At 40.7% G+C, this 17,692-nt stretch overlaps 1 long non-coding RNA gene across 1 annotated transcript in view; it reads left to right on the top strand.

Annotated features, from left to right (window-relative positions):
• Nucleotides 1–17,692, top strand: part of LOC122465998 — a 177,973-nt gene that overhangs the window by 5,032 nt on the left and 155,249 nt on the right. The gene's annotated exons all lie outside the window — the stretch shown is intronic.

The raw sequence follows: 17,692 nt of genomic DNA, 5'->3' as shown, positions 1-17,692 counted from the left end.
ACCTGACTTCTCTGAAGCCACTAGTGAAACTCCCATTTACTTCAATGGGGCTAATATTTCACCTTAGACATGCAAAATAGTCTTCAAAATATAGAACAAATTCTGAGAATTTTTTTCTTTCATATATTGTTATGGATTAAATAGTGAGACCGTGTCTCTGAAAAAAACTTCCTACAATACAAGGATGAATGGGGAACGAAGAGATATTTGTCTCCTCACTGTACCAGACTTTAGATGCCCCCAAGGCCATTCCCCAGCTTCTTTGGGAGATGCCGCCTCCTAATCTACTTCCAGTTCTGGTTTATCAGAGAATTGGACTTCCTACTAAGTGGTTACCTACTCTGTGCTGTGCACCTGTCACAGTGCAACAAAATGAATTTTACAACCTACTCGCCGGGTCCTTGGCCTGCTGAGAGGAAGGTGACAAAACACCACACTCCCAGGATACTCTGACAGTGAGGGGAAAATCCCTTCCTATCACCAAAAAGGTCAGTAGCATGATAGTCACAGCAAGGCCGCAAAATATGATCCCACTCTAATTCCCAGGGGATGAGGTTGGAAGGGAACTTTTTTTATAAGCCTTCCCCGTTGGTACACAGAAGCCAATAGGATTATTCTGTACCCTTCTGTCCAATCAGTCAGCCACAGAGATACCCTTCTTCCTTCCTCAAGCCCATAATTGTCCATGAGGAGGGAAAAAGGCGGTGGTGCAATCCTTAAAGGGGCCAAGGGTTTTTTTTCTCCTGCTACCCCAGAGGCTGCAGGGAAGGGGCATTCTTTTGCCAATGGTGATGCTTTCCTTATTTCACATCATACTAAATTTACTTCTTTCCTGAGGCTTTGGCTACACTACAAATTAAGTCATCATAAATGATGTCATTCAGAGGTGTGAATTAGCCATCCCCCAGAGGGACAGAACTTATGCCGACTTAAGCACTGGTGTAGACAGCACTATGTTGATGGGAGAAGCTCTCCCACCAACATAGCTGTCACCGCTCTTGGGAACTGAAGTAATGAAGTCAACAAGAGAGTTCTCTCCCACTGGCTTAGAGCACCTACACAGGGAGCTTACAGTGTCACAGCTACATTGATGCTGGTGCTGCGCCACTGTAAGCTGTCTAGTATAGCCATAGCCTGAGATAGGTAACCCTTACTCCAAAGCCTTGCTGGTACCAAAACTTATTAGGCCATCTGGTAGGCAGGTTGTCCAATGCTGACCAGCAGAACTGGTGCTGATTTCTCTGAAACGTGGTTTGTCTCAGCATGACTCCCTCAAACACTTCATTATTACAAAGCTGTTGTTTAGTTTCCCAAAGGCCGTTACCACCTGCAATTTTCATAGCAACAGAAGTTGAGGGGTGATTTGCCTTTATGTGGGCCATGGTATAATAGATAATAGTCATATTTTTGCAGTTTGTGACAAGACTGACAGCTCTCTTGAGGCTTAGTTCAATGTGAGCCAAATTCAACAAATATTGTATTTACCAAATGTTTTTTTGACCTAGATATTTTTAATCGCTTACTAAATACTCTTTCCATATTGCTGGATGCAAATGTGAAGTCGTCTTACAAAATTTTGAATGACCTAAAAACAACTTTTGTTTTTACTGCCGCTAGCACTCAGCAAAACATTGGACCCGTCTGTCTGTTGGAATTTTGATAATGTCTTATGCACATTTAGTTGGCTCGTACTCTCATTGACTGAGAACACTGTATAGCTAACCCACAAAGACTTCCGAATGGCTGATTTCGGCAACATTGAGGAGCGCATCCACCTCCAACTCAAGACAATGGGCAAAGCATTGAGAAGTACACCCCAAAGGGAACTTTTTTTTAATAACATGCACAGTCTCTTCTCTTTCTAGTCATTACTGATGTCCCATCTGTCCATTCATTCTGCTGCTTAAATCATTCTTCATTAGCTTTTTCATAGTTCTCATAGACAGAAGATATGGAGTGTTGCCTTTGCTGTAGGGTTTTATTACTTCCACAAGGACAAGAAAATGTTTTTGACATTTTGCTGTTTCTGCACAACAATAAAGTATTATGGCTGATTTTCCAAGAGAGGAACACTCTCACTAAGCATGCCAAGAACAGAGTTGGCATTAACAGCTCTTTCATGTAACTTATTTTCCATTTCATTGGCAATATGGTATGCTTTCTGATGCTCAAATATCTGTAATGAGAACAGTGGATCTTTTCAACCTGTGCTTTATTTAATCTCTCAACTCACAAAATGTACTGTATGGAAAAGAAAAAGGGTTTTTTGTTTTTGGGTGGGTTTTTTTGGCAACTACTTTGCAGTATGTAAGTTGTCCTAAAGCAGTATTTGCTTTCTGCAAACAGCTTGGAGCTGTATCTACCATAGAATCTGCCAAAATGTGTCTATTCCTTTCTTCTGTCGTCATCTTCACGGAACTGTGGGTCTGAGTCACAGTGCTGGATACTTTTTCTCAGAGCTATAGATATGGGGTTATTCTGCAGTTCTTGCATTTATCCATGATGAAGAAATATGAAACCCAACTGACTTTGACTTGATGATCCTGATTCTCCATCACTGACCATTTTAAAATCAAGATTGGATGTTTTTCTAAAAGATTTGCTCTAGGAATTATTTTTAGGAAGTTCTATGCCTTATGTTATACGGACAAATGATGATCACAGTTGTCCCTTCTGGCCTTGGAATCTATGAATCTATTAAATGGGTAAGAGCAATTTACCCTTGACATAATGAGGGAGAGAAAGATAGAACTGTTTCCTTATAGAAGGCTTCCCAGTTCACTGCTGTGTGTCCTAAAATGTTTACAATAGCCTATATTTTTCCTGGTGATAATCCTCTGAATCAGTGGTGGGTGTTGCCTTATATTCTGTTAGTTTGTCTCCTTTTATGGTCCTTTGGGCATAGATTCTCACCTTCTTAAATATCTCTAAAGCTACAAGTAAAAACAGTACCAAAATATATAACAGATGCACAAGTGCACCTTGGGAACGAATGTTTTTATGGACAAAATGTCATCATACTTACTTATTGGGGGAGGGATAGCTCAGTGGTTTGAGCATTAGCCTGCTAAAGCCAGGGTTCTGAGTTCAATCCTTCCGGTGGCCATTTAGGGATCTGGGGCAACAATATATGGTCCTGCTGTGAAGACAGGGGACTGGACTCAATGACCTTTCAAGGTCCCTTCCAGTTTTATGAGATAGGTATATCTCCATATTAAACACTTTTCCTGTCTCATTCATCATGCCCATATGGCTTGTTGGCAAGACACTTGATCTCAGTGAGGTAAACTCCTATTGTAAGTTCAAACTAGCCTGGTGTATTTTTTCCCTTGCATGTTAGTTTTTCCTTCCAGTCTTTGAGACTTCAATTATGTACTTCTTTAAAACGATCTCAGAAACATTTTAGGACCTACTTTACTCACTATAGATGTACCAATGTAAATTAGAATTTAGTAACAAAGAATTATACTGTACCTACATCAGTAAGACTTTTGTGTGTGCCCTATGGCGATGTGTTTTAAACAAACAACATTCATCAATAAGTTTGATGTTAATTAATTAAGCATGAACATTGATAGGAAAGAATAGTCCAAAATCTATGCGTAATTAATTAGCCTGCAATTATGCACCCTTCTACTGCAAATAAATGTACAAATCAGATGACTGTGTGAGTAAAGGGCAAATTAAGCAAGAATAACAGCAAGCCAACCTGGATTGGGGTGCATTAACAGAACAGTGTGGATAAACTTCCATAGTACCTGCCCACCATGATTAGCTATAGTGCACATGGCTGCCGTCTGAAGAGATTTTTGTTAAAATGTTGTACTGTTGCTACCACTTGTTCAGACCCACCAATGTGAGGGAACTGTAGAGAAGGCAAGTTTTCAGGATGCTGTCAACATTATAAATACGATATCACCCACCCCTGCTCAGAGCAGGTTTACACACCTTGGTGCTTCAAATGCCTTAGCCACTGGCGGCTTGTCTATACTCACAGTTTCCCCATTGCTACTACCACTGGAGCTGAATCAGGGGGAAATTTTAGCAAAGGCTTCCTAGTTTAGAGAGAGGCTACAAGGATAACCCTGAGCAATACTATTTCTGAAGCTTTTGTTCTGCCCATTCAATGTAAGATGCTATTAAGAAAATTTATTTTTCTTAAATTTTGTTGTTGTTGCCTTTAGAAAGTTTATTTTTAACCTATGTGGTTGATGTCAAAGTGCTGGGATAAGACCTGAAAGTGTTCACAAATGTTCACACTGTAGGAAATTGTATTAATGGTCATATCAACAAGAGAATAAAATATTAAGCAGAAGCAGAATGAAATACTTTAGACAAAGTTCTTCTTAACTTGAAGAGTAACCTGGTTTTGAAAGCAAATTACCCATCTTTTAAAAAGAAAAGGAGTACTTGTGCCACCTTAGTCTCTAACAAATTTATTTGAGCATACGCTTTCGTGAGCTACAGCTCACTTCATCGGATGCATTCTCTCTAAGTCGCTAAGGTGCCACAAGTACTCCTTTTCTTTTTGCGAATACAGACTAACACAGCTGCTACTCTGAAACCCATCTTTTAAAGGTACCATTTGTGACAGATGGCATTTTCCTGTAATATTCTTGGAAGACTGACTTACATTTAAGTAGATTTGGGATCCATTGTATGAAATGAATGATTTATGTGTTATTGTGGGGGTTATTATGGAGTGATATTGTATGTAACCTCTCGAGAAGAGAGATGTGACAGATATGAGACTTGAAGGGTTCAAAGTTCTATGTTGAACTGTGTGCCAGACAAGATTGCACTCTTGGAGCAAAAAGTTTTAAGTGGTTTTACTGCGGAATATCTAAGGGCAGGTAAATGCAAATTCCCCACCTCCAGTTACGCAAAACCCCAGCCATTTGAGTAAGCCATTGTCTGCTGATCAGCTGTTACATGAAGCCAAGCTCAAAGGCCCAAGCTGAATAAAGGAAAAGACTGAACTATTCCTGGTTGTTCTGGTTCTGAATCTGAAACAGTTAAGAACTTGTAGCCCTGGGCAAAACTCATTTGTAGCATTTGAAGGATTGACACCTACCAGAGTCTGAGATTGAAGTTGGGGTGACCTCTGGTAAGCTTTTTAGCATGTATAGGTTCCTAACATTTTTGGGGGGTAATGATTTCACCTTATTTGCTTAAAGAGCTGTATGGTAACTTGTAACTGCTGGCAATTAGACTGTTTATGGCCTTCAAAGTTAAAGGAAAGCACAGACAATGTGACCTGTTTAAGCAGTCTGGCCTGCTGGGCACATTGCAGTTTAGACAGGGAACTATGCAGCCTGGAAAAAACCCTAGGCAGAAGAGAGGAAGATGTGGGTATCTACCCAAGAGAGGTGATGGCTGAGGAATCAGGAGCCTAGAGTGGTGCCATTAAGGGACCAGGAAGAGGGAATACTGGTGCAATTGCCTTGAACTGAGACACCGTTTAAGGTCCATATTTTCAAAAAACTGGGCTTCCACTTTGTGCATGTAAATTTCAGTCGGGAAGAGAATAAGAAGTGAGGTGGGGGAATAATAATTCACAGGAAGATCCGGGGTGGGGAGAGAAATTAATTGGCAAAATGCTTGCACACGTGCACAAAAATTCCAGCCATTTTGTACACATGTAGCATCCTAGCTGAAAAATTTACCTTTAAATAAAGTAAGTCAGTCTTCAGAGTTAACAACTTCGGTGAATTTTTGTTGAAAGTTCAATAAAATGAATAGATTTTTCATGAAATTGTTTTAAACATTATGTCCCTTCTTTCTTACCAGCACTATCTCCTCATTTACTAGTTAGGCAACTGGAATATATTTTTAAAGCATTTGAATCTTGCATCTTTTAGAACAATCGCATATGAATCCTACCTGAACAAAACTACTGGCATGTAGCATTGGCAGAAACGGAGCGAAAACATTCAACTCTTATCAGTGTGTACTGAAGTCAAAACTACCTTCATAACAGTTCAATCTGTCTCTTACACATCCTGTTTGTATCAAGTTATCTCTTTACTTTGCAAATGCTGGTGTTTGAAGATGCAACCTATCAATCACAGCAGAAATCCCAGACTTTAAAATGGAAAATTAATTTTAGCAGAGAGCAGGACATCATCTTCAACACTGTCGCCCCTTAAAAAGGGGAGATCAAGCTATAATAGAAGCCGTCAAACCTACATGAATCACTTAATCATGTTTATATATAACTTGCATATTAAAAAGCAATATCCGATGTCAATGGCTCAGAGATAAAAATATCTTAATAGTCAGTAACTGACTAATGAATACTACAGTAATAACAGTTTAATTTGAAGAATTCTGACAGCTGGTTGCCTTGATGAGAGCTGTTACCAAGGAGCCCTGGTCCCATGCTGAGAACATCCACAGCATGCTGATTTATAGCAGCAGTGCAGAACTGTTTAATGTCAGCACCTCTCAGCTAAAGTAATAATAAACGGGAATGTTATGGTTTATTTTTCTGTATGAATTGTTCAGGCTCTGTATGGTAAGCACCAACTCAATAGGGGATAATAGCTGCCATTCCCCAGGGAGTTGTAACTGAGGTTTAGGCATTTTTATTGGCAAGGTTAGTGTATCAAAATGAATCCAGAAGAAGTTGTTTTTCTTCTCTCTCTGTCTCTTTTGATCTCTTGTCCCATTCTGGTTAGCAAATATAATTCTTATGGTTATGAAAGCTGGCTTTAGGTTCCCACTACAAACATCTCCTTGTAGTAGTTTAACTGTGTGTTGTGAAATATACTGCATGCACTCCTCTATGATTTTTGCCTTTGACATGTAAGCCCCCCTCCCCCCCGACTGTGACTTCAGAACATTCACTAAATTCATTGACTTAAAAGCAGACTATTGCTATATGCCAGAAACTTCATACTAAGAAATAGTGTGTTTGAAGAGCTTAATGTGAAAAATTATTTTTTGGATGGCTTCATTTTGACTGTTGTGCCTTTTGTTCTTGTCCAACATTACAAACATGTAATATTCCTAACAAGCAAACCTCTAGAATCCATTTTAGTTCAGATCTGCCATCTTGAGCATTTAGGTTTGCAGAGATTGGTTATGAGACGCTGCATGACACGAATAAATATGAACATTTTCCTCACAGAAGCATTAAGGTTTGGGTGTTTCAATGGCATTTTACCTTTTAAATGTACACTGCATTTGATTATATAGGCAAGCACATACTTACATTAGCTAGAGTCTCTCATCTTTTGCCATAATTTTTTGGCTAAAGATGAAAACTGCAGATTAGTAACAGGCTAATGCACAGATTAAATTCATCTTTTGTTGTTTGTCAAAATTGATGTCTCCTAGCTACTGTATTGGGATTATGCCAGGAGCCATTCGGGTTCAGCCCCAAAAGCTTGGGTTAGAGAGCCAGAGGCTTTGAGGTTGGGGGAGAATAATTCCTTTCGTGAGCCCCTTTTATTTTACTGCTGGTCTTCATTTTCTGCTGAGCCACTAACTTCACTGATGTGGCAACTTCCACAGTGGGTATTTATGGCTGCTTGGGCATACGCCTTTTATCATTCAAATGCACATCCATGGGGGCAGGAATAGCAAACACCAGTGAAATGCACTAAAGCACGGTGGTTATAGCCCTAACAAAACATGTCTTTGTTGATTACAGGAAGGATGCCATCTGCTGTGGTAGTTAACTGTGGAGTAAGCACTAAGACCAAGACCAGCATAATAAATGTGACTGTAGAACTGGAAGGGAAAAGGATGTATTAGAAGGAAAGAAATGACTGTTAACTGGTACTGAGAGGGGACTATAGAGATGCCCATGGTTAGAATAATTAGAACTTAAAAATATTTGACCTGTGGTACAGCATATCTTCCAACAAGATTTAGCCTCTCTTTGAAACTGTGCACTGCCTCTTTGTTAGAGGCGTAAATTGCATACAGCTGTTGTAACTGCAGTTTGATGCCAGATCAGAAGTATACTTAAGCCCTTCCCTATTCAGGAAAGCACTTAAGTGCATGCTTAATATTAAGCAGGGGAGATTTCAATTCTTCTTTCCGTCTGTCTAGGACAGGGTGGGCAAACTTTTTGGCCTGAGGGCCACATCGGGTTTCCAAAATTGTATGGAGGGCTGGTTAGGGGAGGCTGTGCCTCCCCAAACAGCCAGGTGTGGCCCGACCCCCGACCCCTATCCAACGTCCCCTGCTTCTCGCCTCCTGATGGGGGCCCCCGGGACTCCTGCCCCATCCACCACCCCCTGCCCCCCCCCCCAGACCCTCCGGCCCTGACTGCCCCTGCCACCCCATCCAACCCCTCCTCTCATTCTTCCAACCCTGATACTCCCTGATTCTATGAAAGCATTAAATGAAAATGTACATATTAAAATAGAAATATTTAGGTATTTTTAAATGGTCATTCTTAGATTAAGGTTCCATTTATAAATTAAAGGGTTAATAAATATTTCACATGTTTTAATAAATGAATACTCAACTGATTCTGACAGAGTGCAGCAAATTAGCAAGTTGCTTATAACCACCTAAAACACCTACTGATGTGCTTAAAATCATCTGTAATGCTGTGTCTGCAACATGCTTATAACTAGTAATTGTTTGATAACCCTTTAAAAACCAGTTTATAAATAGAATTCTAATATTAAGTGTGACCTGTTAAGGTCACAGCTTGATTTCAAGACAGTTAATAAGAGCTCTTTCAGTGATAAGATTACTACATCAGAGATAATTCAGCCAATTACTGTATCATACAATTGACTTTAGTTCATTTTATATTGCAGTCCTATTGGTTCAAGTGATGTAAAACTTGTCTTGAGCACTTCTAATATTTTTAAGGTATCATATTTCACAACCATAAAATATAGCTTTCTGAAGGCAACTTAGCTATGAATATAATATGACCTTTAATCTTTAGTTGGCATCAAGCACAAAATAAATAAATAAATCTCATAGCTATGTCAGCTATGCTTAAAATGTGAGGAACAATCCAAGTCAATTTTGAAAGCATTTTTCTCCAATAGTTGCAAAACATGAAACAAATTGTGATTTCCGAAGTAACTCGAATCAATCTCTCCAGCCAATAAAAGCTGTTTGAAACTGTCTTGAAATCAAATTAAAGTAGAGAAAACAAAATTCTAAGGGGCAGCGTCTACTTATCAGTTATACCCAAACAATCATTGTGGTTTGCATCAGTGTAATAGGGAGAGGTAGGTGAGAAGAGGGGCCTAAATATTTTGCTCTTTGTTTTTTCCCCCCATAATTCTCTAATAAATAGAACTTTACAAAAATAACACTTTCTACAGGAGGTCAGAGAGATTTTTCCATATGGTTATAAAACTGCAAAGAAAAATATTTGAACATGCTCCAGATGTATTAAATGCAATGATCTGAACACGTTTTAGGCAAAATACTACTTCTAGTTCAATGAGACTATCCATGTGAATAAGGCAGACTGGAGTTTAACAATGGTCATCAAGGCAACAACAATGTAAACTAAAGGCTGGGAGAGGAAATTAGGGCCTCTTCCCATCCCTCTCCCTGTTTTTTTGAAGGTCTGAGGAGTGCAAGTTGCCCTGTTGGAACCATGACCCCTAAAGGAATTAGTTGCCCGATTGACTGATGATGATTGACATACACACACAGCTAACTCTTTAGTTGCAACAACCTACCAACCCTTGAATAAGATCCATATGTTTAGAATCCATAGTACAAATATGCAAGTCTCTTTTTTTATCCCAATAACCTGCACGAGGTAAATTGAATTAAGAGAAGCCCGAGTCATTGGGAGCTGTCCTGAGTCTGGATCACAGGGTTTTTTCAGCCATACATAGCAAGGTTATTTTTCAGATATCTTCACACACACACAAAATTTTCACTTTTAAAATTAAGATATTTAGAGCGAGTTTCTGATTTTTAAGACAAGGCCTGGGCTGGAAGTGTACAGAGGAGCCATCCGAGATCTCCCAGTGGAAGTGCCCAGACCTAGAAAGAATTGTGCTTGAGTCAGCCATAGGTGCAGTTTCACTGCTATATTTGTGGGGGGCAGTGCGTGTGCTGAAGCCAGTTCTCCTGGCTCTCCCCCTGCCTGGAGTGGTATCTGGGCTGCCAGGGCTGGGGGTGAGAGGACGGGCTGGCTTAAGAGGGGAGCCCCAGCCACTGCTCCTGCTGCTGTCCACTGTGGTGACCTGAGCATGGGAGCTGCAGCCACTCCGGCACCAGCTGCTGCGGCGATGCCACCTTTCTGGTGCCTCCCAGTGCTGCTGCGGGCACCTTCCTGTTGGGGCTGCTGCTGCTGCCAAGGGGATGCCACAAGCCAGGCTCCAGTTTCCTCCAGATTTCCCTATCCCTTTCCCCTTCTCACTGCCCCATTCTATCCCCCTTCCTTTCTCCACTGTCCCCTCCCCATCCCATCCCCCTTCTCCACTGCCTCTTCCCCGTCCCCCCTCTTCCAGGCACTCACCATTGTACAGGAAACAGGATGGTGGCCATGCAGGGTGCCTGTAGACGGCAACGACGACTGGCAGCGTGAGAAGAACATAGCCTTCCCCACCTCCATCAGGCTGAGCAGAGCAGCTTGGTGCTTGCAGAAATTGGGCTGGTAGAGTGGACAGTGGTGCATGACCCCGCATGCCCCACCTCTGTTTGGAGGGGGTTAATGCCCCCACCTGTCCCCCCCCAAATTATGCCCGTGGAGTCAGCCCAAATTCTTCCTGGGAGCTCTTAAAGGAACCCATGTGGCAATGGCAGCTGCACCATTCTTTCATTGGTGGGCAGCTCAGAGGAGTGGTGGGAGCCGACAGTCTACTCTTCTCTCTTCCCTGCTGGGTAACTAGTGTCTGTGGGAGTCCCAGCAGAGAGCTGAGGCCTTGCTTCTCAACAGGATTGTGCTCAGTCTCTGCACACAGTACCAGTTTGGAGGAAGCACAGGAAGACCAGATGTAGAAATGGGAAGGAGAGATGAGATCTTTACTCTTTTTTTTTTTTTTTTTTTTGAGTGGGAGGAGAGAGAAATCAGTATCTTGGCTATTAGTTTAGTTAAAACTGGTGTACACACTCTTATTTCAGTCTGAGTGGCTTACTTTGGCTTAGGTTAAACCGATTGATAATCAATGTACAATAAGCTGAATCAAGTCTAGTTTAAAATGAAATCAGACGGTCCACACCACCTTTTCCACTGGTTTAACAAAATAGGTTCTAAATAACACCTTACATTAAACTGACGCAACTCCCTAACAAGAAGGAACAGGAGGAGGATAAACTAAGGGAGTCAAAATAAATACGCAGGAAAAAATGAAAAGACCTAAACTAACAATGCTGAAATGGAAAAAGACAGAAAGAGCTAAAGAGGAAATGACGCAATATGAAGATGGAGCAATGCAAAGTGTGCCTTTCTGGAGTACTGTGTGTTTGTGAGAGATTATTCAGTTAGGGTTTAGATCAGTAGTCGGAGGACCCTTGGGGGTCTGCAGACTAAGATTTTCAAAGGGGTCTGCACCTCCATTTGAAATTGTTTAGGGGTCCGCAAATGGGAAAAAAGTTGAAAGCCCACTGGTTTAGATCATTACTGTCCCTGTGATTCTCTAGAATATTCCTGTAGAAATGTATTCAAAGTGTGTTTTCTTTACAATGATAGTTTATGAACCTAAACACAAACTGACAGTAATGAGAAAATGGTGTTGCTAAATCTATTTTTATGTAAATTACCTCATTTAAAATATTCTGGAAGCTGTAAGGGCACTTAATGAACCTTACCGATATTCTTGTTAGAAATGCCTGACTTAAACCCTGATCTTCTCTTTCAGCCTTGATAATGATCTTCCTTTCATAGTTTAATGTGTTTGTTTCCCTTCATGATACTGTAATTATAACAGTTTATCTTCCCCCCCACCCCGCAAGCATCTAGCAAACCCAGTTTGAATTCAAAATGAACAAATCTTGGTGTGTTAAATGTCAATCTACCTCCAAGGCTGTTGTTTGTTGCGCACATAGCGGAGGAAATGATGATGCAACAGGCATAATTTATACCTATGCCTCTGACTGCCTTGATAGGGACAATTCTGTCAGCATCTCCACAATGAATAATGATATCAGTGCCACTAGTAATATTAAATACCTTTTTGTAGTGCTTCTCTTTCCAAGCAGCTTTGGTTATAAGACTTAAAATTGCATTGAGTATCCATTTAAAAAATAAAAATTCATTGGGCAAAGAAGAGAGGAAAGTGAGGTTAAAGTGATCATGTGGCAGTTAAGCAGAAATAATAATTGTTCTTAACTGTAAGACCCCAGTCCTGTGAACACTTACACACATCCTTTACTTTAAACATGTAAACAGTTCCCCTGAGATCAAGGGACTACTCATATGCTTAGATTTAACCATGTCCATAAGTTTGCCGGATAAAGGCCTCACTGACGAGTTTATACACAAAGTAATATTTTTATCATCAAACTTTATGGGCTGGAGTGGTCACATTGAAAAGTTGGTAGCTGTTTTTCATTTTGTATATAAATATCATTGCATTTGTATTGTATAAGGAAAGAGTGTGAAGATAAAAGGAAATATTATGTTTTTGAAGAATTGTTCTTCTAGAAATATACAAATTAAGGGCCAGATGGTGGTGTGAGGCCACAGAATTTCTTGGGGATTAAGGACATGGTGAGAAACTGCAATGCTTCCCTGGAGGAATTCTGGCTCACTCTGTCCCTTCTACTACCATGGGTGGTACCATGTCAGGGAACCAGGTGGGGGGCGGGGGGAATAAAGGCTGTCTCACGCTCCTACAGAAGCTCCTGCCTAGGTACACTATGGTGTTAAGTTTCAGAGTGGTAGCCGTGTTAGTCTGTATCAGCAAAAAGAACGAGGAGTCCTTGTGGCATCTTAGAGACTAACAAATTTATTTGGGCATAAGCTTTCATGGGCTAGAACCCACTTCATCAGATGCATGGAGTGGAAAATACAGTAGCAGGTGTATATATACATAGTACATGAAAAGATGAGAGTTGCCTTACCAAGTGGGGGGCTCCGTGATAACAAGACAATTAAAGTGGAAGTAGGCTATTCTCAACAGTGGAATACCAAGGGAGGAAAAATCACTTTTGTAGTGGTCATGAGGGTGGTCCATTTCAAACAATTGACAAGAAGGTGTGATAACAGTAGGGGGAAATTAGTTTTTGTAATGACCCATCCATTCCCAGTCTTTATTTAGGCCTGATTTGATGGTGTCCGGTTTGCAAATTAATTCCAGTTCTGCAAATTAGACATGAGCTTGCTGTATGATTCAGGGCTGCATCAGCAGAAACGTCAGATCCACAGTATGACTACACCTGGACTATTGCATTAAAGTCTGGGATACTACATTATCAGAAATACATTGAAAAACTAGATGGCATTCAGAGAAGAGCAACAAGAATGAGCAGGGAGCTGAAGAGACTGTCTTATGATGAAAGAGTGACAGAGATAACTCTGCGTGGCTGGGTTAGATGTAGAGCTGCCCAGGAAGAGTGGAGATTAGGGTGAAGATGTCTGTATGTCCCTGTAACTCAAACAAACAAAGAAAAGATAACCAGAAGTAAGTAAGTAAAAAGGTAGATGAAAGAATTTGAAATGGTAATCAAGGATTCTCAAGCAAGTAAAGAAGTAGGAGAAATTTGTTCTTACAAATACTTTCCCACATTTTGAATAATCACTTGAGTAAATAGGGAGACTGTTTTAAAGTTAATTCTATACTAAAGTCTGGAAAGAATTCCCATTAGATTTCTTTTTAGTAATAATATCCAGGTACAGTAAACACTGAATGGCAGCTGAACAATGACAATGGCAAAGATCCTTTAAAATCCTCAGGTATATAGCTCCCATTGTCTGTAATGGGTACTGTTTAGCAGCATCCAAAGGCAGAAATTGGCTTTTAGTCACAAATCAATTAAAATGTCATGTCTCAGTAAACCCTTAGTAAGTTTGACATTATTACATTGTTTATACATTCTTGATACATTTAATTAGAAACAATATAATGAGCCTAAGCTTCCAGATATAGGCTAGTAGTGGCAAACGGTATTCATTAATGGGTGTCTTCTGAACTTTTTGGGTTAGCCCTCAAAGCTACTATATGGCTTGAGGGGTTTTCATGCTCCTCAGTATTCTGAAGTGTAAAATGCCAGAGGCTGAGTAATGCTGGATACATTTTAACATACTCTGTGTATGATCAGCCTCAGAAAAGTACTCCTAATAGTAGAAACCATTAGACATTTCCTAAGTGTTACCTTGGTGTCCTTCTCTAACTACAGGGAAACTGTGGTAGCTCAGATAGTAGTAACTGTGGGTAAATGCTAATGGCTCTTTAAATGACAACTTATTCTAATGAACAAGACTTTCAAAAGCCCAGAGTCAGTGTAAATGCTTCCAAGATGCTGCAGCATGAACAACAGTGAGAGTCAAGGGAGGTCAAGACTGATGATTTGCTGGGTGCTGCAATTTTGTCCACTCATTGTAGGCTCTCCGTTTGTTTCCTAGCTTATGATGTTCCCTCTCCTAAACTCAGTGCTAAGCTACTTTTAGTACCTCTTCGCTATAAGACTTCTTTCTCATGTCTAACCTTCTCCTGTATCCTGATATTAACCTCCAAATTACTCTTTCTATCCTCTTTAAAATGTGCTTTGAGCAGCTCTTTTCTCCAAACCCCGATCCATTAATCTCAGAACTATACCTGGACTACCTCTAGGGCAACACTGCCACTGCCTGTAAATGCATTACTCTTCTATCGTTGTCATTCTTTCACTACCATTATTGCAAAAGTTATTTTTTTTCCTTTCCTTTTTTATTTCAATGCTATAATGTAGTTTACCCATTGCAATGTGAGCTATGAGTGAACTAACACTTAAAAGTTTTCCTTCCAGCCAGTTTTAAGGGATTAGCTTTTCTAAGAGCACTCAGATCTCTAAAGTTTTAGTTCTACTGGGAAAATCTTGAGCCTATGACTTCCAAATGAGTTTTAAAATTCCTATAAAGTGGTGTTCTCATCTTTAAGATTCTCGGCTTGTTACCTTGTATCAGAACAAATCTGAGTAGTGAATTTTCTGTTGTTCAAGATGCTTAGATTGTGTCTTAATAATAATAATAAATAATAATAATATAATAAAAAAAGCCAACCTGAAACATTTTCATTTGTTCTTGTGAAACACACATGAAGCATATGCTCATTAGTTACAGGAACTAATTTAAATGATAATGTTTTCAAATGGCCGACATCAAATAAACCAAGGGAGGTAAACATCACTGCAACATGGTAAACAAGCTATGAAGTGCAGCTGAGTGTGAAGATGATTATCAAGGGATAGGGTTTGTGAGTACAGGGCAAGTAAACCAATCTACTTTCAGATAATAATGTAATTTTCTCATGCAATATGCCAGATTACTTCTCCCTCAGCTCTACTCTTGCTGCTCTCTACTTCAGTAATATCATCCACTTTGTTCACTCAATTCCTGAGCCACTACTGACAAATCGTGAAGCCCATCAAACTGTGGGTCTGTGTGCATGCTGCTGGTATATTAATGTATTTGGTTGCTGTGAGATGTTCACAAATGCCAGAATAGCCATTGATTTTCTTCAGCAAGAAGCCACTAAAGGGCTTGTAAACCAGAGCACATGAAATGTAATTAATCCTTCCTCTCCTGGTGGAAAAGATTATAAATATTGCCACAGTACTTAAGACAACTTTTATAGTATTTTGTGTCATTTTGGGTTTAATTTTCATGTACTTAATAATTAGACAATTAGAGAACAGTTTAACTTACTTGCAGTACTATACATTACATTTTGTAATGTCGCATTTTGTAGCAAAAAGTAAACATGTTGTAGGGTACTACCAAATGCATTTATCAGTTTTCCTGAAATTAAAATGCATTCCTGCAGGCTGTAAAACTAGGATATTAACTGATCCATTTTTTTAAAAAGTACTTTTGCTTAATGTTGGCCTTCCATAATAAATTTCTATTTATTTAATGCCTTTCATCTGATGATCTCAAACAGCTGTACAACACCAGATAATCATTATTACAGATAAATGTTGTTGCATCCATTTTACAGATTTGCACCATAAGGCACAGAGGGGATAATGAAGGAATTTACAGAAACTTGCACAGATGCAAGTGGTCTATTGTGTGCTCCAAACAGGGCCCTGTGTATTTTAGGAAGCTCAGAGCAGTGTTTTAGTCATTCTCAGTTTAGCCTGAGAAGTCTGAAGCTGAGCACTTTAAGACAATGTGTCCAGGACTAGGTTAAGGGCTGGGTGCTCGACTGGGATTTTGCAAATGCAAGCTGAAGCCTCCTCACTCTTGGCCAGTGATGCTGCTGGCCAAGTCCTGGCAGGGGTGTGACTAGGCCATTTGATCTTCACAGCCACCCCTCTTGGAAGCCCACTACAAACTGATTCCTCCTAATATTTAGGAGTGTTTAGGTGAAAGCAAGATTTTGACATTCATAGAGAAAGGAAGCAGTTTTCAAGGGAGTTTTGAGCTAGGGGTTAGGCTTAGCATGAAGGGGTAGGTATATTAGATTAGTCAGATTTCTGGGAGGGAACTGCACCAGCTATTGCCTACAGCACAATAGTCAGCCATTCTAAGGCAGTACATGTTGAGTCAAGCATTGTTAGGAGGAGGTGTGCAAGACTTGCCCTGGCTTAGAATTGGAGGAGATGCCAATCACCGGTGCCGGCTTCCTCCTTGCTCCAGGGGTGCTCAATCCCTGCTCCACCCCAGGCCTCTTCCCCCAAACCCCCACTCCCACCCTGCCTCTTCCCGCGCCGCTCCCGCCCTGCCTCTTCCTGCCCAGTTCCGCCTCTTCGCCCAAGTGCACCCCATCCCCGCTCCTTCCCCTCTCCCCCAGCGCCTCCTGCATGCTGCGGAACAGCTGATTGGGGCAGGTAGGAGGCGCTGGGAGGGAGGGGGAGGAGTTGATCAGTGGGGCTGCCAGTGGGCGGGAGGCACTGGGGGAGAGGGGGGAGTTGGCTGCCAGTTAGTGCTAAGCACCTGCTAATTTTTTTTCATGTATGTTCCAGCCCTGGAGCACCCATGGAGTTGGCATCTATGATGTCAATAATCTCAACTCAGCATCTGTGAGCCAAGAAGGACCTTCCTCACTGCAGCTCTGAACTCGTGGGTAGTTTCAACCACCTGTTTATTTTTGATTACCTTCCCTGATCCTTAATATGGAATCCCCCCCCCCCACCCCCCGAATTACAGAGAGCTGTGGCTGAAGTTGAGCAATACTCAGATCTGGGCTGTTGACAGCTTTGAAGTCTGAAGAGCCCTGTAGTGCTAAAGCTACCTTTCTAGTTGTGGTGTGGTGTGAGGTATCAGATCTTTAAAAGGCAACATTAGTATAGATAGGAGAAGCTATTTCAGTTCATTTTTATTTAGTGGATTCTAAAATGCAATAGTTAAAATTATTATCTCTGTATGAGGCCAGTACAGATGGACTCAAGGCATTAAGGCACAAAGATTTGAAAAATCGTACCAGCAATATTTCGAAAAATGATCTGAAACATTTCTGAAATACTTCTGAACTTTATGTGGACTATAGAGAAAACAATGACATGGATGGATCTTTGGGTTTTGTTGGCACTATTTGGGAAGACTTATACAAGGCACTCATGGTTTCAGCACTTGTGTGAAATGCAGCCATTCTAAACACATGCC

Source organism: Chelonia mydas, chromosome 5 (assembly GCF_015237465.2).
Source record: "Chelonia mydas isolate rCheMyd1 chromosome 5, rCheMyd1.pri.v2, whole genome shotgun sequence".
In the NCBI taxonomy this organism is placed as follows: domain Eukaryota; kingdom Metazoa; phylum Chordata; order Testudines; family Cheloniidae; genus Chelonia; species Chelonia mydas.
Note: the sequence above shows the minus strand (reverse complement) of the source record. Positions and strands in the feature narration are given on the sequence as shown.